Genomic DNA, 13204 nt, shown 5'->3' with positions numbered 1-13204 from the left:
AACCGAAGGAAGGGCGGGGAGGGAAGGAAGGAGAAAGGGAAGGAGGGAGGGATTCAGACAAACTTATAAGAGGCGGCTGTGGCGATATCTAAATGCTATTTAATATTTGGAGGGACAATAAGGTAATCAACTCATCTTTAGGTTCTGGCATTCTAGAATTTCTACCTTATTGCTTATTTTAAAGCAGAAATTCTTGACTGAGTATGGGGGGGGGGTGTTAATTTTGCCCTTAGAGGACTTTTGAGAACGTCTGGGAGACATTTTTGCTTATCACAACTTGGGGTGGAGGATGTATTGGTATCTAGTGGGTAGAGGCCAGGGATGCTATTAATTATCTTACAAGACACAGAACAATCCAGCACCAAATGTCAGTAGTGCTGAGGTCGAGAGATCCTGTTTTAAAATCATTCGAATTAGACCTCACTCGGAGAATGGGTCACCCCTGATAAAAACAAGTACCAAAAATATGTTGAAAGACTTCACTTTAATTCCTTCTGGCAGTAATTTGCTCCAAGTGGGTCTAATTTTGCAAACTCTATCCCTCAGCACCTGACCGTGTAGCTCATAACAAAATCTCTCTTTTCCTAGCATATGTGTGGAGGCCTTTTCTCTTTCTTGTTGGTTGTGGTCAGAAACATTAAGGACATTCCAGCACCTTCCCACATCACCACATGCCCATTCGAGAGCTGGCAGGCCTCGTGCCCACCGCAGATGGTGAGACATTTGTGGCTTTCAGACCATTTATGCTTCTTCTGTCTGATCTCCCAAACTTTCTCACAGTCTGAGCTCTCTGCCTCTGCAGCACGCACCCCTGAATTATAACCACAGCACGTGGTCCTCCCCTCTTCTCTGGGCTGGACAATCCTGACCTGGCTTCTGCAGGGCCAACGTGTCCAATAGTTTCTGGAGACAGAGTGCCTAGGGCTCCCCATACATCCAGGGGCCCAAGAACATGTTTTAATTGTAACTACTTTCAAAATCAGAATTCAACTATATTCATCCTTATACTACTGCAGTGATAAAAATATTTAATTTTTTAATTTTTTGATGGAGGAAGCATGTCTGCAGGTGAATCAGGGCTGTGGACTAGAAAAAGCTAAAAGAAACCTGGCAGAGATCTCCTTTCCCCTTCCAGGAAAGACTCTAATTTTTTTAAGAGATATTTATCTATGAAGGCCTGCTGTTTTCACCAGGGAATCTCTTAGACTTACTTTAGTGCATTGACATAACCCTGCTTGACCTTGGTTCTCTGCCTGAGCCATCCAGTATTGGAGAAGCCACCCCCAAAGGTTGTAAATCAAACTTGGATAGCCTCCCTGTTTCCCTCTGACTGTGCAGAGGATTCAAGAGTCCTCGGCAGTGCACACTGGACTGGTCACTCCTCCAAGCACCATGCATCCACAAGTTTGGCTCCTGGAGTGAGGACACACTCCTGTGTCCACAATTCAGATGATGGTTTAATTTGTTCCACATTGGGTAATGCCCTTAGCTTTACAAGCTGTGGGTGAGCCTCCAAGATATACCCCTGATATAAGCTGTCTTCATGTAAAGCCTCTCTTCCCTTTCCACACCAGTTTGAAGCCAACTTGGGAATAAAGAAAGGAAACAGAGTGCATGTAGCAAACGAATGCTGTAAAGAGTGTGGAACAGAAGTCCCCGATGGAATTACATACACATGAATGATCTGCAGCTATCTATCTATCCTCTACCCATCTCCATATCATCTATCATCTTTCCTTCTTTCTTACTACCTACCTATCATCTAGCTAGCTATCAGTTGATCTATTGATCTGTCTATCTGTATACCTACCTACTTGTTATGGACTGAATTGTGTCCCGCCCCCCACCAAAAAAAAGAGGTTGATATCCTAATCCTGACATCTCAGAATATGAATTCATTTGGAAATAGGGTTGTTACGGACGGAATTTGGCAAACTGAAATGAGGTCGTGCCGGAGTAACGTGGGACCTTAACCCGATAGGGCCATGTCCTTAAGAGAGCTGTAAATTTGGACATAGACAGATGGACACCGAGAAGAAAGCCTTTTGGGGACTGGAGCAGAGACGGCCTTGGACTGCTGGCAAGCCACTGTCAGAAACCAGAAGAGAGGCAAAGAACAGACTCTTCTCCACAGACTTCAAAGGAAGCATGGCCCAGCCGACACCTTAATTCCCAACTTCTAGCCTCCAGGACCGTGAGAGAATAGATTTCTTTGGTTTAAAGTCACACACTTTGTGGTACCTTGCTACCTTGTTACATCAGCCCTAGAATAATGACAATATGATAACAAATACAACTATATGCCAATTACAAAAGACCCACATGACTTAGAAAGAAAAGGGTGTATAAAATGTATGCCAAGTAAATGAGAAAAAAGAGAGAAGTCACAATCATATCAAACAAATACCTTGACTGGACAAAAGCCACTTGAAAATGCTAAAGGATACATATGCTTCTCTAATATATTCTTCATGCGCCAATTAACACAGTGCTGGAACAGGAACACACAGAACAAAATCTCCTAAGCATGCAAGGAGAAATCAACAGGAGCAAGGCATTATGGGAGACTTCAATATGCTTGCCTCACCACGTGATCAATGAAATAATTACCTGAACAAAAACATACAGCATCTGGATAATATATTAATAAAGAAGAATTAATACATTTATTCAACCTCACATCCTTCAAATGGAGAATAACTTTCTTTTTCAAGCATTCAGAATACATTTTAAATGATTATGTTTTAGGCCACAAAGACTACCTCAATAAAATCCTCCAAGCAGAAATTGTACAGGCCATATTCTCTGACCATATCACAATAAAACTAGATATTCATAACAAAAGTTGAAACAAAAAATTGCAACTAACTATGTGATGATATTAAGAATTGCTGATTGTATGTGTAGAATGGAATGATATCTTAATGTTTCGTCTGTTAATTTTTTTTTAATTAATAAAAAAAATTTTTTTTTAAATTGCAACTACTTAATTTACATTCCGTTTCCTGAATAACTCTTGGGATACAGAGGAAATGAAAGTTGTAATTACAGACTATTTAGGAAATAATGACAATAAGAAAGTCAATACAGCTAATTTTATACACAGCATATGGCCATAATTATATATTTTAAATGCCATGGCAAAAAGATGGAAATAAAACACATCAAAATATTAACATTGTTTGTCTCTGTTAGGAGCTGGGATCTTTCTTTTCATTGTGTCTTCATTTTATATTCCCAGCACCTGTGAAATATAAATACCTGTTTTTACAGAAGAGGAAAATGAGACCCAGAGTGTGTCAAACTTTGGAAAATATCACATATTTAATAAATACAGAGACAGGATTGTGACCAGATCTGATGCAGACATTCAGACACACTTTCTCCACTGAGGGTCCTTGTTTTCTCCAAGTAAGACTGGGCATATATAAATGGTTCCTCGAGACCCTTCCAGGTCAGCCCCTCAGTGATTCTGGGAAAAAGAAGAAGAGACCATACAGCCTGCAAAATTGCTTGGGTCCTCACTGGGAAGATAAAGTTTGCAACCTAGGAGAACTCAGCAATTGGTCCACTTGGAGAAGCATGGGCTGGGCTAGGCAAGAAAAATTTCAGTATGGCTCTATGGGGCAAACCTTTATCGGACACTCCTGCATATATGGGCACTGGGTGGCTGACAGATGTGCCTTAGGGCCATAGAGGGCTAGCGACACTGCTCTCAGAAAGTTCTCAGAGGGCGTGGGACACATTCCCCATAACTTTATAAATTGCAACATACACACACAGTGGAAAGAGCCATCCTGGGGCCTCAGGACGTTGGAGGAAGCAAGACAAGACCCAGTCTATGAAGAATGGACTGGCACAGAAAAGGGTAAGGCACTCCAGCTAGGACCTGGGATGATGCAACCCTCCCTGCACACGTTTTGAAAAGAACTGAAGTCTTGTGCTTTCATCTGGCTGGAAAGGCCAAATGTTTGGATTCTGCTGTTTCTGGGTAAAGCCAAGCTCTCACTATGTACAGGGCTTTATCTCCCTACCTGTTCACCTTCTCAAAGACATCTGCAAAGTGGGGGGTGGGGGGTAGGGGGTGTCTAACATCCCCATATTTTCATTTGCTTTCAAGTATCATCAACTGCTCTTCATAGCATGCTTTAAATGTTTAGGTTCAAGATACTTTTTTTTTTCCACATGGGCAGGCACGAGGAATTGAACCCGGGTCTCCAGCATGGCAGGTGAGAACTCTACCTGCTGAGCCACCATGGCCCGCCTAAGATACATTTTTAAAAACTGAAATTTTGGGCAGTGCAACAGTGGCTCAATGGCAGGATTCTCACCTGTCATGCCAGAGACCCGGGTCCGATTCCCAGGGCCTGACCATGCCAAAAAAAAAAAAAGCAAAGCTGAAATTTTGGGCGACACATGTGATGGAATTAAAAGATTCAGAACATCTTGAGACCATGATGGTGGCAGGTGTGGAGCTGTGTGGGTGTCTCTGGCATGGAGCCCAGCTCCTTCCTCTAGGGTTACTATAAGGCAGGACTTCATTACTTCAGAGGTGGGGCCTCCCCTGCCCTTCATCTCTTCTCAGATGCTTTTGAGGAACCAAGATGAGCCCTCGCCTCCCCATCAGAGGGCAGTGCCCCAAGGGCAGAGCTCATGTCTCTGTTGGCTGAGCAGCCCCCCCGAGGAGGTGTGTGGTCTGATACTCCCACACTCATTGGCATGGTTTCCCCCACAGCTCCCTGACATTTTGGAAAAAAAGATTCTGCATTGCAGCTCCCAGACCAGGAAAGCTGGAACATTAGCTTCATGGAATGTTAAGAGATCTTCTGGCCCAGCCTTTCCCAACCACCAGTCCTCAGACAGGCACGGGGCCAGGGCACATTTTTACTGGTCTGCACAATTTTTCCTCCTCCACGTTTCTTACCTCCTAAACCTTATGAATTGAAATACATCCAAGGGGCTCCCAGCATCTGCAGCTAAAGCCAGGGAATCTGTGGTAACTGTGTGACATTGCTGCCTCAGTGTTGAGCCCAAATCCTGTCCTCTTCCTCCAGCATGGCAAGGAGCCTGTGGACCCCATCCATTCTCCTCTCCCATCTGCAGTTCCCAGTACAAGTCAAGATTTGTCTCACCTTTCACTAATATACCTTATTGCCTTGTCTGCCTTGACACCCACTCACCACTTAAGACTCAGTCTAAGCATTGTCTACTCAACCAGCCTCCTTTCTCTGAGGCTATCGGGGACCCTGTCCCATGCCCCACAGGACACTGTACCTATTCCTCTCATATCCACACACACTCAATCTCTGCGATTCTAAGGGGGTTTTGTCCCTGCATCCTTCACTCTCCTTGAGGGTGACAACCTGGGCTCCTCTTTCACTGTGTCCCCAGGGTCTTGCATGATGTCTGGCACCTGGTAGGTTCCCAATAAATGTTCACCAAGTGAAGGACTGGGTGGATAAATGGATGGATGTGTTGACAGATGGCTAGTGAAGGAGTGTGGGATGGATGGATGGATGGATGGATGGATAGAGGATGGGTAGAGGATGGATGGAGGTCGGATGGATGGATGAATGGATTGTTGAAAGAGGTCTTGACCTTGCTATCCATGTTCCAATGGGATGGGAATGGGAGTGGATGTTTCTGGCTAAGACCCACTCAAGCATTCAGGGTGGTGCATCACCCCTCTTTCTCTACCCCATGCTATATGAAAAGTGCACCCTTTAATCAAAGTTGAAAGATTTGAGGACCACACCTTCAAGAAGGTGTATTGGCTCAGAAGAGACAAAAGGAGAATTCAGGATCTACTTCTTAGCCTCTGGAGGCCTAGTGGCTGTGGTCCTATCAATGACTGCTGCAGTGCACACTTGTGTATATACTGTGTAAATGGTAAGGTGCTTGGGGTATGGAGAGGAATCTAGGCCATCCTTTTCTCCCAAGCTGGCTTCAGGCTGTCTGCTGTCAGCCATTTGTCACCCATCCCTACCATCCGATCTTCCTGATCTGCTGTTTCATCTGTTGGGACCCCTTTCTCCCCAGGGTAGATAGCCACTGATGAAGGTTTGGGGTACTGATCACAAACACCCACACACATTCACACTCATACACATTCACACACTCATTCACTTACACATATAATATACCCACATACAATCACACACAGACACACACCCTTATAGGCACTCACTGTCTCACACAGAGATGCACACATTCACACAGTTGCATATGCACACTCATGCATGTGTACTCTGTGTTTCTAAACAATTGAGAGTCAAATGTGGATCAAAGCACAAAGATCAGATTCCCAATAATTCCCAAGAGAGGGATTCCCTGATGCAGCTGTATCAGGGAACAGAGCAGGACATGTTACCTCTTATCATGAGGCAGAGCAGCTGGAGAATGATGTGACCTGTGACCTTCTATCAGTGCAATGATCTGACCCCTGGTTAAGGGGTGAGGTAGGCATCAGGCTCTCACCAGCCTGCCAATCAAGCAGTTCCTCCTCATTTGCTCGCCGTACCTCCATGGCACTGGTGGAGAGTGCTCAATGGAAGACACAGTTAGCTTAACAAGCATCAATATTTTTTATCAACTTTATTGAGGTATAATTCTCATGCTATAAAATTCACTCATAAGCATTTTTGATGATTTTTAGTAAATTCATAGATTGTGCAACCATCACTACAATTCTTTTTTAGTGTACCTTCATCACCCCACCTGGGTTATCATGCTGGGAAGTTCCTCTCACCTCCTAGCTTGTGGCATATTTTATCATAGATGGGAGTATATTTTTGGAGGGAGAATAATGAGGTTCTTAGTCATTTATACCTTGATGTAGATTAATTTAATGCACTGCTTTCATAAATTAAAGTCATCCCATTAAGCAAATATTTACTATTGTTTCTACCATATGCAGGTTCAGGAATAGGTATTAGGAGTCTGTACCCAGAGAGCTGAAGTTTTGTAGAGACAATTACAATAGCTATCCAATACCATGATGCAGTTTGAAAAGTGGGTTAATAGGAGTACAAAAGAACAAAGTGCTATAAAACTTAGAGAGAGCAACACTTCTTTCTGAGTCTGGGGAGAGTGGTGGAGTGTGGGCACTGTGAGAATGGGGAGCTGGGAATCAGGGGTCATGGAGTGGGGAAGTAGACCAGTAGTGGGTGGCATCACTAAGCCTTTTGGGACTTTTTTTTTTTTTTTTACATGGGCAGGCACCGGGTCCTCTGGCATTGCAGGCTTGCAGGCAAGCCTTCCTGCCTGCTGAGCCACTGTGGCCTGCCCCTTTTTGGGACATTTTGATGAGAGCACTCGCCTGTAGGGCATCCCCATCTTGTGGGACCAACCAACCCAGACATTTCTCCTAGTTCCTTAAGAGGCTCAGATGCTCCTGGTTACTTTGGGCAGCTCTGATTGACAACAAGCCCCACTCAAGAAGAGTAAGGACAGATGACGTGCCCAAGCCTGGGCCAAGACAAGAGCTGTCTCCAGATATTATAAAAGGGAAAAAGTGGGCTAAGCTCCCTCTCAGTATGACTTGACAAGACCCATTGTCATGGTCCCAGAGCAGCCCCCAGTCAAGCCAGCGAATCCTTCTCCCTTCAGTTCTCTCTCTCCTTCCAGGACTTGGTTTCATCTCATTTTATTTTTTCCGCTATCCTTTGCCCCCACCCCTATTCTCATTTCCTCTTTCCACAGTGAAGAGAATTTCAGCTGGAACAGCCCAAAGTGTGTGGTGGGCCTGGGGGGCATCCAGAGGTCGCTGGAGCTGGGAGGGCCCCAGGCAGGGGCTGAGCAATGTGTCACTGCCAGGGCTTGGCAGGGCCTGCAGCCCTGGGGGGTTGGGAACAGAGGAGTGCCTGGGAGGTGGGAGGTAGAGGGAAGGCTTGGAGCCTGCCAGAGCAGAAGACCTGGGGTGTTGGGGAGGCCATTTGAGCTTGGAAGGGAGATCTTTGCTGGCCACTTTCTGTCCAGGCTCCAAGGGTCTCCTGGCTTAAGAGGTACCATCCCAGCCAAGAATTCTTCTTTCTTTCTTTCCCATTAAATTAAATAATAAAGGGACTGTGTCTATCTCTATTTCCATGTAGCCAAATCTGAGCCTTGGCTGATCCTGGAAGCCAACCAGGTACGTGGAAAGAGGAAAAAGCAACAGCCAAAGAAAATGAAGCGATGCCTTGAAGGCCAGATGCAGACCATGGGCAGGGATCTGCAGGAGGCCCTGGACTATGGAACCAAAAAAGGGGCCTGTCTGGCCTCAGAGCAGAGGGGTGATAGCAAGTCAGGGGTGGGTCTCCCCATAGAGGGCTGCTGAGGGATTTTCAGCAAAGTTGTAACCAGACATGGTCAGCTAGAACATGGATAACCCTTGCTGGATGGAGCTTCCTAAGGTCTCTTGCTCACAGAAACCAGAGAGATGCAACCTCTGGGGAAAAGAGGAGGGAAAGGGTGGCAGGAGGAGGGGAGGAGGGGACCATTCAGTCTGGTATCCAAGCCCTGCTCAGTCTAGTCTAGAGCTCACGCTGGCCCTCAGCTCCTTTCCCTTACCTCCCCTCACTCCAGACTTCCATGCCTGGATGAATTTTCCCCTTTGACCATCCTGCCTGGGTCCCAAGAAGGGAAAATACAGTGGCAGGGGAGGGGGAAAAGAGCTGTGACTGCCTTGTTGACTCTGAGAAGAAGGAGAAGACACACACATCCTGATGCTTCTGTGCCCTAAACTGTCCCTCACATCCATCTGTTCCTCTCCCTATCCACTGTTTCTGGCTTGGGGTGAAGCCCTGAAATACCACATAGGTAAAGCCTGCCACCCAATCTTGCTGTATGTGCCCCTCAGACTCTCTCCTGCATTACAACCAGAGTCACCTTTCTTCCTTTTTCCTTTCTCCCTTTCTCCTACCAAATGCTACCCCATACTCATTAAAATTCATTATGTTTCTCTTCAGCTCTTGGGATAGAATTAAAAATCCCAAATATGGCCTCGAGGGTCTTGTCTTATCAAGCTGCCTCTAGCCCACACCCAACACCGTGTTGTGACACTTGCCTTGCATGCTTTCTTGTGCCCACCTTGTACCACCCATTAGTTCTCTCAAATGCTCTGCACTCTGCAAGTCCCCAAACAGGCTGCTCCCTCTGCTAGGACAGGACCCTCCACCATGCACCTGGTTCACGCCTCCCATCCCAGCACCAAGGACAGCGCCTGGCACAGAGAAGATACCCCATAAATAATGACGACTTAATGAATCAGACTCTACCCTTCTCATCTCCCCCTTTCCTCAGGCTAGGAAGTCCCTCTAGTTGGCTTAGGGGTTCCTAGCTCTTATCACATTATACTGAAATAGCCTGACCACTTATGTAGATAATAGCATTTCAGTATCTTTACTGATGTACTTTCTCATCCCAAATTTTCCCCCCACCGGATGGCTTTCTCTCATTCAAGCTACACGGTGAGGCATTCATGTTTCCGGGGAGGGCTGTTTCAGTATGAAGGCAGAAGTAGATTTAGGAGAGTTCAAAGCATAGACCTGAGGGGATGGAAGATGAGTCTGGATAAGATGCCCAGATTCAAGTAAAGGGAGAGAAGGGGGTGTGAGGAGAGGAGTAGGGTCTGAACCGAAAGGGTGTTCTACATCCAGAGGAACCATGTATCCAGGAATAGAGTCAGTACACAGAAATGCCTGACCCTTTCTCTGGTAGGCAATATTCATTACCAATACTAGACAGCCATGTGGGACGCAAGTGGGTGCAACTAGACGTCCTGCTGTCCATCTGAGTGGGCCCCTATGATGCCCTCCCTGATAGCTGAATAGCCAAAATGCTGCCTATTGATCCTCCAGAGAAAGTGAAGACTCCCTCTGTACTCCATCCAACTCAGTCCTTATCCAACTCATCTGGGGTGGATCCCCACCACCACTACAATATCCCAGGATGTAAAGCCCCGAAGGGGAGGTTAAGGATGGGATGATAGAAAAGGAAAAGCACCCCCTCACATCCATTTCACACTTCACATTTGGTAAGGTAGAACACAGCCCACTTGAGACGTCCCTCCATGCAGGACAGAAGTGAAGAATGCCCATTCCTGTTACATCATCTCTCATCCATACTAGGCCAGAAGCTCTGGGCCAGCTGCTTCCCAGCTCTTAGCATACAGGCATGGTGGATGTTCTTGATAACCTGAGGCAGACTTGCAGCTAGGGTAGCAACCGGACAGTGTTCTGGAGAATAACATAAAGGAAATATATAAAATATAGTGGGTGGGGCTCCCGGGAAATCTTGCTAAAGGGGCGAGTGCAACTAGTATGCTCTCTGGAGGCTTTGCCCTCCACCCTTCATCCTTCACAGTTTTCACTCCTCTTCTGGCCTGGAATATGGACATCATGTTCAAAGGTACAATAACTAGCTTGCAATGACAAGGACCAATTTCATACACTAAGAGAGCAAAGCAGAAGGCTAGAAAGAGCATGAGTCTCTAATGGCATTCTGGAGGCACTGAGCTATCCATAGCTTGACTATCTTTGGACTTCTTGGAAATGAGTGTATTAGTGAGTAATTACCTCAACATAGCTGTATAATAAATCATCTCCAGACTTAATAGTTTAAATCAACCATCACTTGTTCTCACACGTGCATCTGAAGGTCAGCTGAGCTTTGCTCCAAACTATAGGTTGGGTCTAGGTCTGTCCCACATGTTTCTTATCCACTTAGGACTAGCACCTACCTACCCGGGGCATGTTCTTTCCATGGTGATAGTAAATGCACAAAAGGGCAAGCTCAATTGAACAAGCACATTTTTTAGTCTCTGCTTGCATCACATCTGCTAATACCCCATTAGCTAAAATAAATCATGTAGCTGAGCCTACGCAGCTGAGGATTTAGGAACTATATTTTCTCCTGTAGTGGGAGAAAATGAAAATTCACATGGCAAAGGACACATATATAGGGAAAATTAAAGAACTGATGACAATAATTATAAAATGTTTTCCAAATAAATAAACATTGAGTGCCTATTTTATGCTAAGCACCATTTTAGGTGCTTTGCATTTATTAATCTCATTTAATCTTTTCAACAACTGCTAAGGAAGCAGGTTTAATTATATTCACTTTTTAGATAAAAAAAAAAACTATGACTTAAAGAGATTAAGTGGTATCAGTTGTGAAAGAGTGGGGCTGAGGCTCAGCCTTGGTTCTAACCACTCCAAAGCCTGTCTTCACCCACCAAGTCAAGTATCCTGCCTCCTTACTTTTTCCCTAGGACCTTGTGGGAAAGAGCTGCCATCTGACTTGGAAAACCAGCACCATACAGAATGCCAGCTTGATGTCTTGTCACTGAATATCTGGAGCCAAGCAGACTCTAGGTTTTGGGTTAAAGTTGAGAATCCAGACTGTGTCAGTTGCAAAGCAATAGAAATCAGAATGGCTGATTTAAGCAGAAATGGAATTTAGAGAAAGGCTACTTGATGAGTTCTGGAATTTCCCATAATGGAGGAAAGACAGGCTCAGAAAACAGTGGGGAACAGGGACGATCAAAGAGCCAGAGCACAGCCAAAAGCTTGCAACAGAAGAGTCCTAAGACCTCTCTGGCAGGCACCACACCTGACATTGCCACTGTTGCTGTCCCTCAAAACTGGATGCTGCTGCTGTAGTCACCACCAGAATTAATTCTCCCCTTTCTGGATTTAAAGTCCAGGCAAGAGGGTGCCTCTAATGGACCCAGCTCGGGTGATGCCCAGGGGGACGGGAAGTGAATACCAGGCTTCAGCATCTGTGATGGGTGATGGGATCTGTCTTGCACAAACACTCAAGAGATTTCCCATACACAGGAAGGAGAGGTCTGCCATGGATTCTCACCCCCAAATCACACAGCGTTGCAGGGAGTGGGAGGCAGTGAGGCAGTGAGATACAGAGCTGGAGGCTGAATGTACTGCTCTCTGGGTACTTACCTCTTCCACATTGGTACTCAGGAGGAGGTTGATGGTCTTTCTGCCTTCAAGGGCTTCCAGACTGATGAGAAAAGTCCCATCCACAGGGGACATCTGTAGAACAGCACAGGGTATGTGGCAGGTCTCAGCCTGTAACTGCTATTAGGATTTGGAGAAGGGATTAGGATTGTCAAGGGGTGCTTGGCACGGAGCTGAACCTTGGGAGAAGATGAACATTTTAGGACGTGGGGGTTGGGGATGAGGGAGCACATTCTGCTATGAGTGGAGTTGTGGGTAAGGGGAGTTCTCAATCCTCCCATTTCTCTCTGAGAAATGCCAGGGACCCCTGGGCTGGCCTTCTTTCCCTGAGGCTGAGGGTCAAGGGAGCATGGAGGTGGCCTGGGGTCAGATCCGAGGCCCGCTAATCATAAAGTTTGTCTCTAAAGTCCTCAAGATGTTGGGAAGAGCATGGGCTTCATCCTGGCATTTGCCGCTGCTGACTTTACACAAGTTACTTCACATCCCTGAGCCTCAGTCTCTGAAGCAGATACAACAGCATCTCCTGCCAAGGTCTGCTGGGAGGATTACAACAGGGTGATAAATGCAAAGTACTTAGAGCACAGTCCAGCCGATGAAAGCCCTCTGACTGAGTTGGCGATGATGCCAACATCAAGGACAAAGCTGATGTAATGAAGCAGCTAGCATGCAGGCAGGTACCCAGTAGGTACCCAATAAATGTCTGGCTCTTCCCCCTTCCCCTGATTTCTGTCCCAAGTGCATGGTATCCTCTGAGTTGCCACTACCCAGGAAACAGGACTGCTGTGGCCATCTCACAGATCCCTGAGCCTGTAATTAAGGGTATGTGGAGGCGGGCAGACAGCAGAGAAAGGATGGGTACCCTCCTTGGGTTCTGCAGAGCCCAGCAGAGGTTCCTCTTCCCTCATTCAGCTTTAGCACCTTGGTCTCCTCTGTGACTGGGCCAGTGCCCCAGACACTCTGCTGGGGTCTAACCCTTCCTGGGTGGGTCTGATCCTCAAACAGATGAGGAGCTCTCTGAATAGGGAGCCATGCCAGTTACCTGGCTGGGCAGGGTGTGGGAGGTGGAGGATGGATCTCAGATCAGCACAGGCAATGAGCACAGCCCTACCCAAGGTGGGTCTCCTACTCCCTCTCTCCTCCGCTCTACTTCCTTAAACCCCCAGAGCCCAGCCACAGAGGCTTAAAGGAGCTTCAGGTGCCCTTGGCTCTAAAAGCTTCAGGTCTGCCCTGAACCTCTGGGAGGGGTC

The sequence above is a fragment of the Tamandua tetradactyla genome, chromosome 17 (genome assembly GCF_023851605.1).
Source record: "Tamandua tetradactyla isolate mTamTet1 chromosome 17, mTamTet1.pri, whole genome shotgun sequence".
In the NCBI taxonomy this organism is placed as follows: domain Eukaryota; kingdom Metazoa; phylum Chordata; class Mammalia; order Pilosa; family Myrmecophagidae; genus Tamandua; species Tamandua tetradactyla.
This window is presented reverse-complemented; position numbering follows the sequence as displayed.